The sequence below is a fragment of a genome, unplaced genomic scaffold (genome assembly GCF_019419815.1).
Source record: "Pyrus x bretschneideri cultivar Hongxiangsu unplaced genomic scaffold, Pyrus_bretschneideri_v1 Contig31, whole genome shotgun sequence".
NCBI classification, from domain to species: domain Eukaryota; kingdom Viridiplantae; phylum Streptophyta; class Magnoliopsida; order Rosales; family Rosaceae; genus Pyrus; species Pyrus x bretschneideri.
The window spans coordinates 2362375-2371797 of NW_025999624.1; the positions used below are offsets into that span (position 1 = coordinate 2362375).

The 9423-nt window shown below is 37.2% G+C and overlaps 1 pseudogene; it reads right to left on the reverse strand.

Annotated features, from left to right (window-relative positions):
- Window positions 1–892: 892 nt before the first annotated feature.
- LOC125480031 lies at window positions 893–4750 on the reverse strand (annotated as a pseudogene).
- Window positions 4751–9423: the final 4673 nt, after the last annotated feature.

A 9423-nucleotide genomic window follows, 5' to 3' on the forward strand; every position in this document is an offset into this window, starting at 1 on the left:
TTCTTGGATTTTCTCCTTATCAAAAGAGATTCAAGTGTTATTATCCTACTAGTCAACGTATGTTTGTAACCATGGAGGTGACTTTCTCGGAGTCTGAATATTTTTATACTTCATATGTATCCAATTCAGATTACCAGGGGGAGATTAGTGATATTGGTGATCTAAGTTGGTTGGAATATACTTCAGGGGAAGAAAGAGAAGTTGTGGAAATCCACCTAGTTGTTCTACAGGAGTTTACCGAACCCAGTAGCCCAATTCGGCAGACTCCCGTCGAACCAGGGAACTTCTTTGGTTACGTAAACTTTTGAGATGTCGTGGTTTTGAACCAAATCAGACTATAGAGTTATATTGTGACAATAAATCTACAAGGTAAATAACTGATAATCTGGTACAACATGATCGAACAAAGCATGTGGAGGTTGATTGACACTTTATTAAGGAAAATCTTGAATGGAAGATTGTGTCTATACCATTTGTGAGTTCAAGAGAGCAGTTGGTTGATATTCTTACTCATGCAGTATCTAGTAAGGTTTTCCAAGACTCAATTATCAACTTAAGGGTATTTTCTTGGGCATGTACGATATCTATGCACCAACTTAAGGGGGAGTGTTGGTTTGAGTCTTAATTGTAAATGTTATTGGAGTCCTATTTTAGGTAGGATTAGGATATGTAATCATTAGGATTTAGTTTCCTTATCCTTTGTAATTATTTTCCTTGTAGAATAAGGTATGTGGGCTTATATATTTGTAAACCCTAGATGATGAATAAAATATAACATGGTATTCAAAGTATTTCTTTTGGGATAATATTATGAATAATTTCTTGTAGTTTAGTAATGCAATGGATGCAATTAGAGTTGAAGAGCCTGTATTAGTTTTAGCAAACTACAATCTTATTTTATCGCACAAAGAACGCGGTAAAATGGAAAGAAGCCGAACATGATGCCCACATTGATCCATCTGGTGTCCTTGTCAAGTCCCCTACTCTTCAACAAATCATTGCATGTGAGCAAACATTTTGAATGACTGAGATCCTGAGGATGCCAAGAGAAGGACTCACTTATAATGCTCCAGTACTTGTTCGTCAGCAATAAGTCCAACAAATACATGCAAAGGGAAACACGGTACTTAAAGAGCCAGTATGTAGGTATGTTCTCTTTCAGAAAGAAGTAGCCAGAGAAGAGAAATGAGCCTCTAAGAACCGTGCAGATAAGAAAATTTCCTGATATGAAGTCAGGGGAGACTACACTTAGAAAGAGCACCAAAGAACTAGCCATCAACACAATGCGCCAAATAAAATTGAAAAAAGCAAAGGCGGTAATGAGTCAATATTATGCTATACATTTTACCCTATTCTAAGTTATAATTTGTTGGTTATTTTTTGAGAATTTTGATACTTTGAATTATATTTCCAATGTAAGACATTCGACTTCCTCTTGAGCAAAAAGTGAAAAAAATGGATGAATTTTGGAGTGATTTTAGTTGGAGGATGTTCGTGAGTCTCTCATCTAGTTCGTATCAAAGTTTTAGATTTTTCTACCAAACGGTTATTTTATGGCGATGAAATAAAGAAGCAGTATCGTCAAAGTGACGTTTAGGCTTAATTGGGCTTTTTGGTGTCCAAGATGGCACCTTTTGGGTTTGAGGCCTTTTGCAATTATGTTCAGGACATCTTAAGCTTTAATCCGAATTGTTTTGGGCCTGTTTTAGAGCCATGAAGATCTAGAAACATGGGATTCTTTGTGGCTGGGCAGATTTCCTAAGTTAGAATATGAATGTATTTCCTAGTTATCTCATTCTATTATGTTTCCTAGTTTTTAAAAGAACTTTTCTAGTAAGGATTTTATTTTGTAGCAGTTTAAATAAGACTATTTAGCCATTAGGGTTTAGAACGCATTACTTTGGAGAATTTAGTTTAAAGAGCTTTTGACGATTCAAGTTTATTTACAAGGTGTTTTCTATCCTTATTTTTAATAATATTTTGTTTTATGATAGTTCATAACTAAACTCTTTTTGCTAGGGAAGGCCACAAGCCTTAGCAAGAATATGTAGTTTCTTTTCAATTTACTTATGATATTATGCATGCAGGTTTTGAATTATTAATCATCGTGTTGACACTATCTACTTGTCTTAATGCTTGATCACCATTAGGATATTTAGAAAAGTAATTTGATGCAATTTTGGTCGGAGGTCGGTCCTTTAAATTGATGAAGGCTTCATGTGGTTAATAAGTGCAAGTTCATTTAAGATGAATACCACGTCTTAAGGGTTGTATGGTTTTTCAAAGGGTTTTCACAAAACTTAGTTAGTCTTGCATGTTTAGATTTGATATGAATACCACAGATGGGTTGTATGTTTGATATACGTTCTAGATTGGGAGTCCAAGTAGAGTATACTTTAGGAAAACCTAACCTTCAAAATATGCATGTGTAAGTCATAAGTAATTAGAAGAACTGCATATGATTGTTAAGGTGACGGCGGAACCCTAGTGCTTTCACAATTTAATTTTCAAAAACCATTTTCTTTTAGTTTATTTTGTTTTGCCGATTTATTTAATTATTTCTATTGAATTTGTTTTTATTATTTTAATTCACAAAATCAACCTCTTCCAAACTTTGTTTTCAAATAATTATTAAGGTTTGGTTTTAACATAAATTATTCATCCAATCCCTGTGGAGAACAACTGTGTTGTAGCTGCTATACTACGATTACCTTGTACTCTTGTAGGTGGTAAAAATTTTATCAGGCGGCAACTGAGGGATTGAGTCCAACTAGCCAATACACAAGAACAAGGAAGAGATGAGCCATTGCAAACAAGATGGGTAGGAGGACAATGGTATATGCAATCATGTAAAGACAAGATGTTGTAGGCTTCTCTCGAGGATTTCTTCATTAAAACTTGCCGCTCTTGAAGTGTTATAGGTGGTGCTTTCAACTGTAGAAGACAGGAGAAAGCTGAGACTGAAGGCGAAGAGGCCTAACCGCTCTATTACTCCTTCGTCGTCCTTCCTCATTTCATGTATACACTTGCCAAGCCAAATCCTCCATCAACAGCTTGCATTGTTGGAGCGAGGAACATCAGCATCATTTTGTAAATGATCTTCAAGTAATTCAATGCTACCGTTATGGATAACAGAACCATGAGAGAGGATAAGAAAGTTAGAGATAAGATAGAAAATTCTATAGCTTGGTTGGTGTATTGACAAAACAACTATTCTTTGCTTTGATTTTGCAGTTGTAAACAACATCTCAATCACCTGAAGTGCTGAGGTGCTGTCTAGGCTTGAAGTCGGCTCCCCGAGGAGCAAAATTAGAGGATCATGAATCACATCGACACCAATTGATACCCTGTTCCTTTTTCCACTAGATATGCCTCTGTTCTCTTCGTCTCTAATGAAACTATCAGTGACATGCACAAGATCGAGCTCTTTCATTAACTTCTCCGCCCTTTCCTCCCTCTCTTTTGCATCAATATCTTTGAGCCTAAACTTGGCAGTAAACATCAAGGTTTCCTTCATTGTGAGCAAAGGAAGCAAGTTGTTGTAGAATTTTTCAAGTCGACGGGTCGAGGGCCTACTCTAACAACACCGATATTATTCCCACTTAACCACCTGCACAATCCTCAGGTGTGGGGTTTTATCACAAAGGCCTCAGTGTTAGTTAGAGTGGGGTAATTCTATTTAAAGTGTTTTCTCTCTTCCCTTTTGGCCGATGTGGGACAATTGGTGTTCCAACAGTTGTCTTCTTGGGCAACGAATCCACATCTCTTTAGCAATTTCGCAGAACTATTTGGTGATCACTGATTAATACGCATTTCGGATCAAAATCTTTATTTGACCTTCCCCGATATTATTTGAAGAAGGGTAGATTTTCCAGTACCACTTAGGCCACAATGGCAAGAATTTCGAACTTAAGGCCTCTCACTAACAAATGAAGAATAATACTATTAGACGGCAATACTAAATGACAAGTACTATCCAAAATTTAAAATAAAATAATGAGATTGTGCACAAATGGTGATAGTGCAAGAGAAGAAGAATAATGCATGAAAATCATTTACCATATTATCATGCATAACCAATTATGGACTCCTAATCACCTTATTAAGCATGCAAGTGGTGAATTGCCTTGCTAGTTAGAGTTTTCCTCTTCAACTCACTGCGTCCCCGGTCCAAGCCCTCACCCTACCATTAGTGTATATTAATGTAGAAAGTCAGCTTGTTAAAATCCAATATAGGTGATTTCCATGGAATTAACATGGCTCCTCCATGTATGAAGAGTTCCTCCTCAAATCACTTTGTGGTCGATTCATGGAACTTTGTGTTACAACACATACCCTAAAATATTGTATTTTATTCCCGAGATGTGTGAAATGACTATTTTACCCCTGAGTGGGTGTCTTAATTAATTTACCAAGCCTCGACTTGACAATTACATCCTTGTACTTTCTTAAGTTTCATAATCTTTATTTTAGTACGTAAGTTTTACTTCAAAATGGAATCGAGACCTTGAGGGCCTCATTGTAATTTTCACAATTAGTGAGCGGCAATTTTGTAATTTCACTTAATTACTTTAAGTCGGATTATATTTTTCTCAGTCCCTCTTTTCTCCCTTAATTGAAACATAACTCACCTTCAGTCTTTCTTTTTGACACTCGAAACCCTTACTCTCTCTCTAAGCTCCGAAAGCTCCCATCCTCTTTCCTTTTCGAACCCATAGCAAATCGAACCCAAAAACCTTAAAATCGTCATTTCTAGGATGAGATGAATGTGGCGATGCTTTTGCATGCGTCATGGAAGCCAAGAACTTCAAGCACTGATACTTGAACCCAGGTGAGGTTCTCTTCGTCAATCTTGTTTCCTTGTGTTTTAAGGTTACTTGAGACATAATCCATTCGAAACTAGGGATTTAGTCCCTGCATTTGTTCTATACCATTTTCCCAGATTTCGAACATCTTCTCCGTGCAAACCCTAACGAGTTTGTGGGTTATGGAGCTTGGATTCCATTCCAATCTATTCCAAGTATTCGAATATATTTTTGCATATGGGTTTTAGGCTTGGAAACGTTAGATTTTGACATGCATTCTCCCTATTCTTCATTTTCCAAAATCCGGTGAGTTGCACTGAGCTTAAACTATTGAACCCGAGATGGATTTAACATCTCCTCGTCCTAAAAAGGTTCTAGGTGAGTTCCTAGTGATTTTTAGGATGTAATTATGCAAATTTTGGCTTTGAAACCAATGAAATCGAGCTTGAGAGCCCTTAATCGAATTTCTAGGTTTTTCTCCAGTTTCTAGCGCCAGCACTGGTGACGGTCAATGACAAGCGCTGTTAGTTTTGATGGGGACAGCTCCTACTTCGTTAACTTTAACAGAATCCAGCTACGGAAATGTATATTCCATTATCTCTATTTTAATCTCACCGCATCAGCACGTGGCACTGGCGACGGCGAGTGTGTCACCTACTTGTCTAACAGCTGCGCGTTCACTGGTGATGGCACCCACGACGGTGTGTGTTTCCTAGTGCGTGACGGCACGTGACACCACCATGTGGTGCATGGCCAGAGCACGGCGGCATGTGATAGACTGGGACTTAACCCGAAGTTTTTCGGTGTTCTAAATCACGTGGTGCCCTCCGTTTGTGCAAATTCGAAACCCAAATGGTTGAAATGGACTATGTTCCATTAATATGATAATTTAAGATTATTTTAGCTTATATTGATATTGACAGGGTTGATTGAGGATTAGAAGGATATAGGCAAGGAGCCTAAGTGCAAGGGACGCTCTGCTTACCTGTGAATTGACCCCCTTCAAAAAACCAAATGGTTTTACGTATATATACATCTATTTACGTATTTGCATAAATGCTTAATATGTGGATGCATATTGTTGTGTTAGTCTCGAATGAGATTTGCGATGATATCAATAATATATGTAGATCATTCATGATCTATTTTCACCACATGGCCATCACGTGATTTGTATAGCTATCTTCAGCCGTAGATTTGTTTGCAAGTTATATTGTCCTCGTGGACGCTAGGGTTGATGAGTATTACTGGTATTGAGATTAATTAGTTGATGCTAGTATGCATATATATCTTGCTTGCTATGCGTATGTTAGTGGACGCTAGCATGTTTGATTGATGAAAGGTATGATTTCTGAACTTAGACTTGATGGTTTTTCGTTGATATTGATGAATGAGATTTTACTATTATGGTAGTATTATATTATATAGTTTTCACTATATATATGTTTTCAAAACAGGGGTTATTATGTTTAATTGATGATTTTATAACTATGATAAAACTAGTCCACTCACGTTTTGTTTTATCAACCCTTTCAATACATAACGAAATTTAGGAGAATGCATGTGGGGATGAGTGGGTTTGGTAGTGAAGCTTTCATCCTTTGGATTTTGGGTGATGGCTCCTTTACTGCAATTTTATTTTAGTTGTAATAATTGTTGCTTGATCGTACTTTTGATTATGCATAGTATTGCACTATGTTGTATTTACTGTTGTGTGAAACTTTTAGCTGCTTTGATGTGATGTGATTAATAATGGGGGTTAAACCCGAGATAATTTGTGTCCCCAAGTGGGGAGGAGGATAAGGATTTTTGTAGCAGCTTCGGATTTTATTATTTAATGGACTTCTTTTGGTTTAAATTCTTACACGTTATAATTATCTTACTATGGCTTCATCATTAAGTTGGCTTGTAACATCATTTCCGGATGGGGTCATATAGTCAATTTAGTGTCGGCTAGCACATCACGACCTTATCACTTATGTTATTGGGGTTGGGGTGTGTCAATTTGGTATCAAAGCATGGTTAAGGGAAACATACATTTGCATCGTATGATGTAGTAATTGTGCGTATTATTTAATGTCTACTTGACATAACTATGCCACCTAGGCGTGAACATACTCTTATTTCGGGGTTACAACAATTGAGTGAGGCATTGGCCCAGCTCATTCCTAATGTGAATCGTTGGCAGAAATTGTCGTGGACTATGGTGCCTACTCTTTTGATGGTCTTTGTGCTCAAGAAGAAGTCGAATCTTGGTTGGAGTATATGGAAGATGTTCTTGAAGTTATGAGATGTCCAGTAGACCAGAAAGTAAGCACGACGACTTTCTTCATGGTCGACGATGCCAAGGATTGGTGGAAGACTAAGAAAAGGAAGCAGTTCATTTCTGGCATGAATCCTAAGTTGTACATGTATGTCGTGGTTAATGATGGTGTTAAGTATGAGACAGTTTTCCGTACAACTCAGCAAGTTGAACAAGTGATTAACAGGAAGAAGGATTACGGGTGGGTGAGGTGCGGTTTCGAGTGAAACCACAACCGAAATTGAAACTTTTTGCGGTATGGTGCAGTGCGGTTTCAAACGGTTATGGTTTGGTTCTTGAGAAAAAAATGTATAATTTAAAATATACATGTATTTATGCATAAAACGGTCTTATTTTCCTCATATATCAATTAATAAACATGCAGCAAAACTGCAGCAAAAATAGCAACAGCAATGCAGCAAAAAATAGCAGCAAAACAGCATCAAAACGCATCAAAACTACATATAAAATGTAGCAACAGAAAAAGAGCACCAAAAAACTACACCAAAACTGCAGTTTCTATTGCCTCGTCCTCCGGCTTCTCAGGGGAGTCCCGTGTAGAAGAGTGACCGATCCCACTATGCTTGCTGGATTCTTCATATCTTGACTGAAATAAAATACGAAATGCTCATTATCTTAAATAAATGGATGCACATAATCTCAAATATTGCTGAAGAAAATCAATTAAAATGAATCAAATGCTCATATGTTGCAGAAGAAAACAAATTAAAAGATGAGCCTCTTTGACCAAATGCAAACACAAGCACTAAAGAAAGCGTCTTTGATAGAAAATCAATAACAGACAATTTGCAAAACAAGAAAGAAAGAGAGGAAAAATTAATTAAAGCACGGACCCTAACTGTAATAGCACCAACACAAGCACTTAAGATGATACAATAAACTAATTTAAAACAGAGAGACAACATTATTTTGATCTTAAACAAGCTTTTAGCACACAAAAAAGTCACCTTGTGTAGGCGGAGCGTTTCCTGACCAAAACAGGTAGAATAAAATCGCAAGAACTGCGCACATTTCAAGAAACACAAAAGTGAGAATTTCTTAGCTCTGCTCGGTTACGAGGTCAGTATATGTTGTCCTTATGTTTTGTCCATGTTAATTACATCTTGATTACTGCTACTTGTTAATCAGAATCTTCATTGGTGGTGTGGACAGTTCTAAGGTTCTAAATTCCATTCAGGTATGTGTTGTTGCTGTCATGCCCACAATATGGTACTGCGTTGGAGCAGGGTCCAGTGGCCTCCAAGATTTCTAAAAAAAATAGATTCTCGAATTGTTCTAATTGTTCTAATTGGAAACAAATACTGAAATCCTCAACTTGTTCTAATAACGAATTTCTTTCAATACAAATACAAGCAACCACAACAACAGTGCTCCTAATCTAGTTCCCCTTTTGTTTCACAAACCCTAATACCCTATCCAGTATCCATAAAATTAATTATAAACCCTAACCCAGTTCCCTTTTTGAATCTTTGATTCAAACGAACCCTAAATGTAAAATTAATTTAATTACAAATTATTAACTAAACTAACTAATACAAGTTCTAAGTTCTTACCCTAGTTGAACTGTTGAAGTGTTGAACTAATTAGTTAAAAGTTTAAAACATAATATTTATTATTTAATATATGGTGCGGTTTTGGTGTCGGTTTTGGTTTCGGTGCGGTTTTGAAAACCCAAAACCGAAACCAAACCGTTTTCTTTGCCGCGGTTTAGTTTCGAAACCGAAACCATTTCAAAAGTGCAAAACCAAACCATTCAGTGCGGTTCGATTCGATTTGTGTTTCGATTTCGGTTTTCGGTTCCAAGTGCCCACCCCTAAGAAGGATAAGCAGATAGCTAAGGGTAAATAAGAGAGCACTAATGGTGTTGGAAAACAATCTTGAGGATTCAAGAGTAAGTTCAAGGCGAAGAATATCAAGGAAGCATTGTCTATGAGCGGATGTAGAGCGGGTATGAGAGTGTGCTTTAACTGTGCTTAACCCGGACATTATTGGAGGAATTGCCTTAATCTGAAACAACAATCAGGGATGTCTTATGGGATGACTCAGTAGCGTGAGCCTGAAGTTTCGGATAATTCTTGTTAGTAGTTTGCACCCTATCCTACTTATGTGCATCAATGTTTCAGCCCAGTTTGTATTGATATCTTCATATTCATCAATTTCCTCAGCCTGGTATGCCTCTAGTTCCACAATCTAACGCACAATTCATTCATCATAACACTTATCAGGGGTAGACCAATGGGGGAGCCTCTAATAGCTGAATTCAGAGTAACCGGCAGGGTTGTGGGAATCAAAGTC